Genomic DNA, 13,250 nt, shown 5'->3' on the forward strand with positions numbered 1-13,250 from the left:
ATACAAGTAAATCTGAAATTTTGTCAATTGTGCCACTATCAATGCCAAGCAGCGATACAGAATATATGTACATACATTTCGAGTATACATACATTTCTTCCGAACTTCATCGGTATTATCACGTCAATGCTAATGAAATTTCAAAATGATTCGTGTAACTCTCATAATAATTCATAAAAGGTGCCTACAAAACTTCGAATACTTCCGTATATCTGTATATTATAAGTAATCGGTAAGATCGTCGATTTGTTTCTCGATGAAAGAACGTTATTATCTCGAAAGGCCGATCTCCATTTGGAACGCTGACTTCTCGCGATTTCAGGCGTTCTCCGGATACGAAAAAGAACCGTTCGCGAAAAATTCCGCGCCATTACCGATTAATTGCTGATATTTTACCCGAAACATGGGCGAACTAACGGCCAGGAGATTGGATTTTTCTCGGTGGCCACCGATAATCGTTTTTACTTCTCCCTTTTTCTGTAGAATCTCGCGTGCTTTATCGGCCGGAGGATTTCGGCGAGCGGGAATATTCTTCTGCGGACCACCTCGAAACCGCTTTACTGACCGGAGGCTGTGCGTGTACAATTGTTGGCACACATTCGACGCCATGGCGAGACGATCGGATCCGGAGGATTCAACCGGTTCGCCGGAATCGATTTTTTCTTGCTCGAACATCGCGGCTCGCTAGTCTAATTAACCGGCTCGTTCGCTCTCTGGCGCCATCATTTTATGCTTTTCCGTTGTCCCCCGTGCAATCCGTGAGTTTTATGGATGCAGATTGTTGTACTGGAGAAACAGTAAAAATTTCATGTCTTCGCCAGCATGCTATAAAATATTCAATACTTTGACAGATAATATGACTGTGCTGACGCAAATTCATATTTTTATAAGTACAGCTGAAGAAATAGAATCTAAGCAGAAATTTGTCCCATCTGCTAAATATTTTGCTAAGCACTCTATTTTGAATATTTCATACATTTTTCGTAAATACATTAAAATCGGCGGCCTACACATTACGCATCATCGTTCACTGTTTTGTATATCTTTCTAATCCACTTTATTAAATCGTAAAACAAAAGCGCACCAGTTGCGTCGCTAGCGTTATGTACAATCAAACGATGTTTAGATAAGATCAGAAATTTTTAGATAATTACACGGAGGCAACGTTGGTGATGGCGAATATGTTGAACCTATTTTTCCTAGAAGCTGCATTACACGATTCGCTATAAACTAGAATCACGTGTAGGGAAACGGTATTGGAAAGTCGTTGCTCTCAGCATTCAGCGAGGCGCACCTACGCGACAGTTGGGGTCAGGTTTCGAGGAAATGCCAATCAACGATCGATCAACGATCACGCGTTTGATTCGAGTTCGATTCACGATCGCGAAGGGACAGAAGAGAGCAGATGAAAATGCGAAGCTCGTTCGGCCGTGCCTTCCCACGAGCGCGATGTCTCCCGTTTCACTTGGCACGGTCGATAGCTTCGTGGCAGCCCTGCTAGACGAGATGTTAATTATTCACGATGATGTATGTATTATTAGCCTTGCAGCAGAACGGACCTGCCAGTTTCGGACCTCGCATTATGTCCGTTTTATGGGAAACGACTCATTTCCTCACCCTGCGTCTTTTCGAGACTCTCCAGGCACGGTAGCAACCCATGCGTCCTGACGATGGGCGTCTATTTGCCTAATCTTTCGTATTTTCTAATCCGACATTACGCGAAGAATACGATCAGAAGTATTGAGACAGCTACTTGCTACATCTAAATATTATGAATACACTAACCGATTAACATATTTCAGATTCTTCGAGTTTCCATCGTGTTAATACGAAGTCTTACGTATGATACACGCTGTACATCATCAGTGAAATTCGGTAGTTACCGTATGATGTACATGATGAATCTTTAATTACGAATGTATTCAGAAAGCGTTAACTAAAATTATTGCTGTAGGTACAAAAGTTTATACGACAGTCGACATTCTTTATTCTCCCTTGAATTCTGGTGTTATTTTTATGGAAGAAAAATTACCGATTTTTAAGAGGATATACATAAGAAGGAACAATTCAGCTACTCCTCTTTCTTATTTTCTTTTAATGTTTCAAGTGCGGCGAATATATACTCGGCACTCGAAGTAATTGAAATCGATTCCTGCAAGGGGCACAGAGTGAACATGTTACGCACAATGCCCGTCAGCGGAACCGTGGGGATTTCAAGAGGCGAACGCAACGAAATCCGCGGGCTAAATTTATTGCCACGCCGGGTTTTAACGGGCTGCAACCATTGACCCTTTGCGGTCCCTTGCCAGGCCACCGGTTGGTTGCACTGTAAATAAAAGCCAGTCCGGTGGCTGGTGCCGCGTGTACCGTAAAACAGGGTTACTAAAGTCGTATGCAACTTTGGCGTGCACACGCGCGTGTGTCTTCGTTTCCGTCGCACCGCGTTGCGTCGTATCTTTTAAAGCTCCCATTTGGCCCGTGTACCGTTTGCGACCGGATCGTTTCGTGAATCGTGCCCGCTAATTGGATTCGCTTAAAACGATCCCCTGTGCTACGGCTCATTAATCTCAGATATCGTTGATATTGCGAGAGGAGAGGATTAATGCGAGTTAAGCAGATAAAACATGGAATGGTTTAAGTGATTTTTTTGTAAAGAACGAAACAGTTAAAGTGTAGTATCGATGTTGTAGATTACCTTCCAAAGTAATTATACCGATATCGAACGAGTTGGGCAACAGACAGAACCTTTAACTTTCCTTATTCTTCTGTTTATTCCAATTACTATCACCTTTTTAATTAAAAAATAACGGAACACGATACGAAATTCATAATTTGTAACAAAGATAAGAAAAATATATTTCACAGATATTTGAAAACAAATCTGTGAAATGAAACGAGCAAAATGTCTCGTACGTCTATTAAAATGAAACGAAGAAGAAATGGGAAAAACTAGCTTCCATTCGATACACATATCTGTATCGTCTACTTTTCATATTTTACGAGCGGAACAGACTGGCAGGACATCGTGGCACGCCATTTGGATTCGATCCGACAATATCATCCCCGATCCCATTTATCATGAACCGTCGAGGCACCGCTGGTAGTTTTGCAAGCGAACGGTTCGATAAATTTCAACGCGGCCTCCGATTGCCACGGGAAATAGGGTCACGATCGCTAATGGCCGTATCGGAGATCACTTATTTCCAATCCGATGTTGACAGAAAAGTCGATACCTGTGAATGGAATACAGATTTAAGGGCGGAGCTGCGGCCACAAGCGAACGACCGCTCGTCTACGCGTTCTAATTAGCGTATTTCAACTCGAAATTTCCCGGCGAGCTGCGTGCCTCTGATAATCAGCAATCGTGATGTCCGTGCCTCGCGATATGCATCGAGATTTTGCGACGCACGTGACGAGGGTGTGTATTAGACGCGGTTACTATCATTTCAAATAAGAGCAACCATTTGAGACTTTGCTCAAGTAGATTATGGTCCTATTATGATTAAGAGACGCGAAAGTATCGAGAATCTAATTTTTTAGCGATATAAGGATGTGTTAATAATAGCGAAAGAATTTTACAGTTGATGATAAAGCTGTCGTCGAATAATACGTCGTCAACGATAAAATCTCATCCTAGAATGCAGTCTTCTATTTTAAAAATCCACAAAGTCCAACTAATTCAATATTATACGCAACACAAAAAAGTTTACTTCTCTAAGTTATTAGTTTTTCTGTTGCAATAAAATTTGAAGGAAGACGCCGTCAGCCATCTGTATACCACAAAAAGAAGGAGCTAAATGGAACACGGAAACGAACAGTGGAATGCAAGCTTCCGTCACAGCTCGTAACAGCGGTCTCAATCTATCGCCGGATGTTTTCACAAGAACCCATGTCCCCGTCATTTCCGATCAGGCAATCGAACCATCGCCGCCTGTAATATCACTCGATTCCCCGTGGATCGTTTCGCTGTTTGTCGTAATTGACGACCATGCCACTATGTGTCCCACGAGAATTCCAACGATACGTGACGAACTTCTCTTCATTCGTGTCGCGCGTCCACCCTTTCCTCGTCACGCGCTTCAACCTTGTTTACCTTCGTGATAGGTTAATCGGTGGGTTTCAGGCTTAACAATGGTGCACAGCGAATCGAGGTTTCTTTTCTTCGTAGAACCTATTGTTAATTAATTAGCCACTGTCACTTGCTACGTAGCTACCTACTTTTCTTGCGATATATCTAGATGCATACATTTATATGGCGGTATATAGCGAGTAAATTGTGGCAATTAATATTGTAACCTAAAATGAAATTTCAGATTTCAACTTTAGCGACGTAGCATTTAGAAAATATAGGAAGCTCTTGAAATTCAGCGTGTCAGTATTTGTGCAGGAATAAAAACTATAATTAATGAAAGAGCATCGCGCTGTATTTTCTGCATGTCATCGCCGCATCATTCATATTACGAGCTGTACAAAAAACACGAGACCTAGATTTTGTTACATTCAATTATCATATTTATTGTAACCGTATAATCTATTTCATAATGAATTAAGTGGATTTTATAATCCAATGCATCGTATTTCCAGCGCGTCAAGCCCAATATACACGTTGAACATCTTTTATTCTAAAGTAGAGATTACTAATTAGTGATACACCACACTGATATATGTTAAAAAAGTTACCTCTTTTTCTCGTAATTGAGACGTATCGAATAAATCGCGATAACTAATATCTCCGTGCATTTCAAAATTCTAATTTTTGGGTCAACGAAGTAGAAATTACATATAACGTAAACAAGTTTTCAATTTGAAACCGTCTTTCAAAGATTACCAGCCAACTGGATACACCAGCACAACAAGTGCTTTATCATGTTCGTCGATACAATTCCAGGTGTTTTTCACGCGCTGTCGGTCGTTCCTCGAAGGCTAATTAGCCGGACCACGTTAACGACCGAACGCTAATCGAGACGCGAGAAAGCGCCCGTGCGAATTAGCCGCGTTAAACGACCTACGTTTCGCGAATTCGCGTTCGATTTGCCGATTTTGGGTCAAATACTACAAGTATTATCTCCGAGATATAGAGGACAAATCTTTTGTGGTCCAGCGACCGTGACGATGAAATGGTTTAACGGCCTCTTCCGAACCGCAACAGAAATAATATAATAAGTAGAAGAGAGAAAGGGGTCGATGGAAACGTAGAGAGAATATTTCGCGAACTCATACTACCCATTATGTGTCTCTATTTCAATCAGAGTAACAAATAAGCTGTGAACGTTTATGTAAATTAATATATCTATGAACTAGGTATGTACATCTGCTAAATGAACGGTAGAGTCGTGTATCGTTAAAGTAACGATAAAGTTTCAAAATATTTTATACAACACATAGGTACGATACAAAGATAACAATTTTCTATGGTAAGTGCCCAAATAATTTCGTGACTCAATACACATTAAACGATGAAGATGCAACAATATAATTTATATAAAATAATTTATATATTGTCGTGTTAATTTGTTCCGTATCGTCTGGCAAAGAACGAAGCTTGAAACTAGAGCGAAATGGTTAATGGTTGGCTGATCAGTAGCGCTCGATTCGAGAACAAAGTCGACCGTATTGTGGTCGACCTGGCTGCTGGTTCCCGGATGAAATTAACACCTGCGACTTTCGATGATAGCGAACTCGGATCGCTCGAGCGCGATATCCAAGGCAAGCGGTGCGATTTAATCGGGACACCTGGATGGATCGTCCGTTCGTTTTCGCTTCCATCGATACCGTACCAAACGATACCAAACGGAACGATATCACCGGTCTTTCTCTATCGCGTAGAACAAAAGGATTTCTCAGTGACTAGGTGAAATCTTGCCAGGATAGTATCACGAGCCAGATCGATATCATACCTTGAATTCATAGTATATCGTATGGATTCACGAAACTCTTTCCCCAAGTTATTGTCTTTGGATCGGCATATAGTAAAGATGTTTGACCTATAGTAATTCTACCTGGCCTAATTATGGACAAAATTCTATAACAAATTAGATGGAGAATGAAATAACAGTTTTTTCACTATATACTATGATTTCAATTTATAGAAAGAGAAAAATAAAGAAATAAGTCCTGTTTGATTCATTGATTTATTTAACGATTGTCTATTTCATTTTAAACATTTCGTCGCTTATATGCGAATATTTCAGTTTGTAAAAGAATAAAAAAATAATTCTCGTTTTCCTCTCCGTCTGATTCTGGTTAAATTACTTACGATATCGTCATATGTACAAGCCATTTATAAGTGTACGACGCTACTAAATTAACTAAACTTCCAACAATACGTTTCACGAAATGTAACACCGGTAACGAGAGAAACGCGGATAACCGTTTCATTTTCACTTCGTCGTCGCTATGCTTTCGAAGTTCTGTTCTCCATCTGCCTTGAGTGGAACAAAAGGATTTCTCGGTGAAACGTAGCGAAGGGGATCGATCGATATCTACATAGCTTGGAAACCTCATAACGCCACATGACTTTACAGTTCTAGACTGGCACGCGTTCTCCAGATATACCTGCTTGTCCTTTAACCTGTGGCTACAAAAACCGTATCCTCGTTCTCGTACCTAATTCGTTTAACGGTGATTCTACTGAATTTTATTCGAAGTGAAAGTGGAAGCTCGCTGTGAAAACTCGGTCGACCAGATAACCCGTGGGACATAGTCGTTAGACAATTAGAAAATAGGGTATCTCTGTTAGCGAAGAAACTCGTGACGAATCGATATAAATCTCCATAGATAGAATCGTTCTCATTCGGGATGCAACGATTGCACTCCGTGCTTTCGAGGAGCAAAGTCATCGTAAGCAATGAAACGACAAGTAGGCGACTGGAACGAGATGAAAGACTGTCTAACCCACTTAAAGAAACACAGACCAGGTAAGAAACGGACGAAAATAAACATCGCACGCGCGTAAAATCGTCATTCGACTCTGTTCCAGCTACTGATTAAACGTCTATAGCGATTACGACAATGACCGAAGTTCGTTCCATCGAACGAGACGCAAGAAGGAGAATCGTAAGTGCAGCTCGAAGTGGGTCGATTCGATTTTCAGAAGGAGCGCGGCCACTTGGTCGTGTGGCACTTTCACTGATTAGCTCTACGCTACTGTTCAAACGCATCGTCCTACCGTCTTCGAGCCATCTGGTCAGCCAGATGATGGCTTTTACAGTTAATCACGGTAACACCGACACTTTCTCGGTGAGATATTTTTGGATTCCACTTGAATATTCGTTAAAGTATATTTTATCAACTCATTGGCACACGTAATGCGTGCTGCCAAAACGGTCTGACACATCGTGGCTATTTCTTATTAATTCGATTCTTACAGTGGCTAGAAAAAGTATTTGCACATATTCTTGGTTTCCAACGAAGCGTTCTTTCGTCAGATATCTCGATCTATTCTTCCATTGCCAGACAATTCTTTACGTTTGAGAAAAAACCTAATTGATTTTTCGTTCGAATCTTACGCGTAAAATTTAAAATATTCAAAGTCGTCTCAGTCCTTTGAAATAAAAGTGAGATTGAGATATGAAAATTCGAGAAATACAGCTAGGCAGAAGACGGAGAAGATGTCTGAAATGGAAGTGTTATTTATTCAAGAAAGATCCAGTTGAATCACGAATTACGAGAATAGAGTAGGGCAACGACTCGTTTCCAGATAATGGATTGCTTGTTTTTGACGCGTGTTTCTTTGTTTCGCGATGGAGATACCTTATTATATAGTCTCGGCTATTTGAAACGACTTAAAAAAACTAGTCTAGACGAGTTCTTCTCTCGTCTAGGTTGGTTCAAGACACGTCAAAGATTTTACGTCAACGAATTAGATACGCTATGATACATATATCAATAATGATAGGGTAAACTACGCATGATCAGACTAGCTTGCAAGAAAGAGGAGATTCTAATAAGTTTTACGAAAATAATCCTACGATCCCGTCATCGTAAGGACAATATTCGCGAGTTCTCTCAATTTCGCTTCTCTCTTCGACAGCTCTTTCAACGAATTGCTTTCTAACGACGTTGGCCAATTTCGATACGCATGCTTTCGTGTCGAATCGAGTCGAATGCATCTTTACAGCCAAACGATTTCTAACTCGACTTTAAACTTAAATATACCGACTATGTTTTCCCTTGACAATCGTTTGTTCGATTTTCTAACGACGCGGTGTCACGTCGTCAACTCTTTCGAATTGAATCGAATGAAACGATAGAAACAGGTGTCCATACATGTACACATGGTTTCTGTTCCACGAGACACGAGAGCACGATGTTCCGACGCCGGCTGGGAGAAAGTAAAAGGCACAATAGATATTCATTGTACGCGTTAGAAGGCGGCGGGTTACACGATCTCGCGCGATTTATTGCCCTGTACCACGGCGTTTTTCCGTTCCGACCTTCTCCATCCTCGTTCCTTCGCCATTTAGAACGATGAACGTTGCAACAGCATTAAAATTTAACAACTAATATAATAAAAAATATTTGTACGGTGAATCCAAGGAACAGAAAATTATGTTCATCGGCGTCATTCGTGATTCATAAATGAAACTCGAATGATATATCTAATGAATATTCATAGATGTCACATTTCACATCTTTTATAGAAAATCAATTTTAAGATTTAATATATGTATCATCAATCAATTTCACATTAAAGCTATCTTTTCATTTGATTTTGAGGATAAATATATGCTACGATCATGAACATTGAAAAAGTACCGATAAAAAATGTTTCATAGAAAATAGCCGTAAGAAGTCTACGAATTAATAAATCATTATTTTTTGTAACATTGAATTATCTTTTTTAACCCGCTTAAAGAGCTACTGAATTTCATCTATGGATCAAGGTACATATAACGATGAACCATGTCTACGTCATTCAGAGTCATATGAAATTTTATTGTCACACGAATCACCATCGAAGTAATTTATTGGTACCGTATGTCTTCCGAGGACGTCGCTTTATAGACTCCTGATTACTTCCGGTGATACATTCGTTCGCGAGCGAGTAGTCCGCGTCGATTACGCGGCTCGATTTTATCGTGATATATTTATTTGCGTTTCCGATCTGTTCGCGAACCGGTTTGTCCAACAATGTACAACGAGAATACTACCACGTAGCCAGCTGACGATTTATATAATAAAACCGATCGATCTGAATGAATCACGGACTCTATTTTTGTTTTCCATCTTGATTTATGCTGTATATTGACGGAGTGGTTTTTAGAATATTTATGGAGATGGATAAGTGGTTTGAAAAACAAAACTGACGTTAATCACATTATGGTAGTCGATTTATATTCGATAGATCACAATTATCTAAACACTAGAATATCCATTTATTTATTTACTTATCTACTAAATCACGGGCTCTAGCTCGATGGTATAAAGAAGAAGAGGAGCTACAACAATGAATAATGGCTGTACAACAAAGAAAACAAAAAAAAGATATAAATATATAAAAAAGAAGACGGTCAAAGGAAGTTAAATTATGATAACACGTCAGAAATTAAATAATTGCAATTTTCATTGCATTGCTGCGTCGTCTGAACATATAATAAGATCCAGAGAACAGATAGATTTGTTCGGAGATACTACTCGAATAGTTGCATAATTTAGGGTCACTAGACCTAAGATCACTCGAAAAGAAGTTAATCCGGAAAACCAAAAAAGCACTGAAGCTAACATCAAACTTAACAAGTCCAAGTAACACATTTTAAATAAATCAAAAATTTCAAAAAAAAAAAGAAAAAGATTTCCAACTAGAATCCTAATTCGAATCCTTAATATAGAAATCAAAGTCGAAGACTCTATCAGAGTTACTAACTCAATGAAAACATCTGTGTTCGAAGAACAAGCAAGCTAATTATGCACGATCTGTCCGATTTCCATTAGCGAGGGCTTCACGAGGCTCGTCAGACCTTCATTTTTGTTATTCGGAAGGCGTGACTGATTCACAGGAATTAAGTCACTTTCGTTTTAACCTGCCTGAGAGGAATACCAACGATAAAGTGGTAATTCGTGTTATAACAGCCACCCTACTTGGGTTCGTGTTAAACACGTCGCAGAAAATTGCTGGGAATTCACGAACCTGACGCACGATATTTCTTCGTTTCTCAACAAGAGTGGTCGGATTCGGCAGCCAAGTAGGTCGTACGTCTGCTTTTAGAAGTATCCTCTAAGAATGCTGCTAATAAACGTTCTAATTGCGCGATCGTTAATGTATTTCGTGAAAAAAAAATTTACGAGCTTCGTGGTTCGCGTTTATTATTTTTTCTCACGATTTCTATCCGCAGTCGAAGAGGATTGAAATGTACAGAGAGATGCTGTATGGAAGAAACAGTATTATTCCGGCGGGAATTCGATAAACTCGCCAACCAGAATTTTTTTCAGATTCACGAAGTCAATGAGCACGAAAGCTAGCAGCTGTCGGTTCGAGGAAAATTTTCCTAGTAAAAGATCGGTAACCTAGTTCGCGACATTCCGCGATGTCTCCGTGTTATTATGCGTTCCTCGCGGAATGTTTTTGCCCACGCAAGAAAGTATCTACATAAGAAACAGTGATCGACAGATGTTCCAACGAGCTTCGTAAAAACGAAGAATCTCCAACCTGGATTACAATCGCGTTCCGTGTCTGTTAGTCACCGCAAGTTTCTTGTGAAAAACTTTCGTGTATATTAAATATCAACATAGAAAAGAAAATTCTGAGAACAAGCTGAAACGTTATGTCGAGTGTCGGAACATGACGCAGAGAATTACAAAATATTTGGTCATTCTCTAAGTAATATCATTTACGTGTAACTTGTACAAGATATGTAATTTCAAAACTTTAAAAAATGAAGTTTACCGTGTATGAAGATCAAAGGAGGAAAACAGTGTGTAAATAAATATTTGTCAATTTTAACGTCGCTTTGTAATCGAACAGAAGAATTTTCATTTGCAAAAATGAAAATAACCTGTTAAGCCTAAAGATGTTACTCTTTCAAGAATACTTGGTAAGTTAACGGAGTTTTGTGGAAACAAAGATACGATTACTAAGACACCCAGTATTTTTAACATCTCTATAAATATTACAAGAACTTTCAAAGGGATAATATACACATGTCTAACTTCAAAATCAAATACAAGCAATAATCTTACTCGTGGTAAAATCCAGTTAAGATCACAAAGAAGACAATGTTACGGAATGGTCGTCTAAAAAAATAAAAAAAAAAAGCCGAACTCACCGATTTGAAGCAGCTCTCACGTTCTGCGAAGCGGAGCATTCACCCTTTCTTCATTCTTCATCCATTCCTCTGGATCCAGGATCCTCGACAAAAACCTCTGGTCCCCGCGAGAACCCAGACACTGGATCTTCTTTGATCACGATCACATGTGCCACTGAACTCCGAGGAACCACCCCGTGTGTCTGTTCTTCTGGTCGAAAGGTGAAATCCAGTCGAATCCAGTCTGACTGGATGACTGGACGCCTTTTGGATGATTCACCTGTTGACTTTTCCACGGAAATCGATTCACCGTCTACGATCTCGAAGAAGAGAAGAAGAAAGAGAGAGAGAGATAGAGAGAGAGAGAAAAAAAGAGAAAGAGAAATTGAGACACGTTTCGACTACTGTTCCTAAACGACGTTCAATTAGTATCGGATCGATCACGATCGATCGTTCCCTTCGTGTAACTCCGAACGGTCGATCATCCACGATCGCAGTCACGTTTCACGGCTAGATCCTCAGGTTGAATGGGAGCTCGATCGATATCAGACTCCGTTGATCGGTCGGTTGATCGCGATCCACGGAGGCAGAGGCCACGTCGGGCTCCACGTGCACGCGGTTCGACTACCGGTCGGGCTTTGAGGATCGGCTGATTGCGTCCAGCGTGGACGAGGAACTCGTGGTAGAGAGTAGGGAGCCGCGTGCCTGCAGAAACCACGTGCCGTCTCCCGCCAGGAATACCGGCTTTGATTTCCAATCTCGCTCGTGTCTTTTAATAAGAGGCTATTATCGAATCAAATATTTCGAACTCCATTGTCTTCGTGTCTTCTTCGTAAAAATAACTTTAATAAATCAAATTTCTAAAAATGTGTCCAATCTTGCCTTGGTGTCTGATTTAACGAACCAACGTTACTAAATCAAATTCTCGAAACTCTATTGTCTCCGTTAGAACAATGTTCGCATGTGCGGTTACGAAATGTCTGGAACAAGGTTGAGAGCGATTGTCGTAGTTAGACAATGGTTTAAAATGGTCTATCAAGATATGGTGAATCGGAATAAATTATGAAAATCGTTACAGGCACGAGTGACACGTGCGATCAACACGGCGCGGCGCGCGAACCAACACTACGAGCGACGCCGACCCGAGGTTTAACAATCGCATCGACACCGATGTCGCATCGAGGACAGACGAAACGAAACGTAAACAGCCGATAGCGGCACAAGCTTGAACGATCGAAAGGAAAATCCGTCGCGGTTAATTTCTTCGACTAGGAAAACAATGCGTGATTGGAGTTATTCGTGCGACCTGTTTCGACGATTCGACCGAACGTAACGATAAGGGAGGACGAAAGGTTAGTTTATCGAAGTACACGGTTGTTCGAAATACCTTTTGGACATATCGAACGGGGAGAACAGGGACAAAGAATGGAGGAAGAGAGAGGCGGAGAAAGGGTGAGGCAGGGAGGCCGTTATACGACGCAAAGAGAAGATCGTAGATATATTTACGTATGTAAGGTATACGTATATGTACGTAACTGCCTACCAGTACGGTCCCTCTCGCCTTTGGGCGAAGTGGGTCGACCTCTTGGAGAACAGTCGAGGCCGACGGCCTCCTCTCGCGCTACCTGTCTCGTCCGAACGTCTAGTCCTGTGTCTCCTCCCTCTGTGGACATCGCTGCGAGCCATCGTTAGAAGGATCGTCTCGATACTCACGTCCCTAGGATATTACCTTGCCTGTGAGATTGTATAAGATTGGTTAAATGAGAATGGAATTCGATGGTATCTATAGTGACTCACGAAAGTATTTGAACATTTGCCGTAATAAATTATCTTCACATTGTTGTATATGTTATGTAAAATATTTGGAAATTTCATTAGCACTGTAATGACACACGGCTGTCAAGATTGTATGGACCAAATTTGAAAGCAATTTGAAGATTATAGAAATTACAAGATGTTTATTTCAAGTACGTTTCATAAAAATTAGTAAACAGCATAAATATAGGA

General features: G+C 40.4%; 1 protein-coding gene across 7 annotated transcripts in view; it reads right to left on the minus strand.

Moving 5' to 3' along the window:
• LOC100749353 (serine proteinase stubble) overlaps window positions 1-13,250 on the minus strand; it is a 78,584-nt gene that overhangs the window by 45,997 nt on the left and 19,337 nt on the right. For 3 of the 7 annotated variants that reach the window (XM_033319360.1, XM_033319359.1, XM_033319358.1), the window contains 2 exons: window positions 12,787-12,977; window positions 11,265-11,563 (listed from right to left, as the gene is read on the minus strand). The gene's annotated coding sequence lies outside the window, so the exon portion shown is untranslated. The other 4 variants (XM_012382443.3, XM_003487347.4, XM_033319362.1 and 1 more) reach the window with 3 other exon arrangements.

The sequence above is a fragment of the Bombus impatiens genome, unplaced genomic scaffold, assembly GCF_000188095.3.
Source record: "Bombus impatiens unplaced genomic scaffold, BIMP_2.2 scf_0151, whole genome shotgun sequence".
Lineage (NCBI taxonomy): Eukaryota > Metazoa > Arthropoda > Insecta > Hymenoptera > Apidae > Bombus > Bombus impatiens.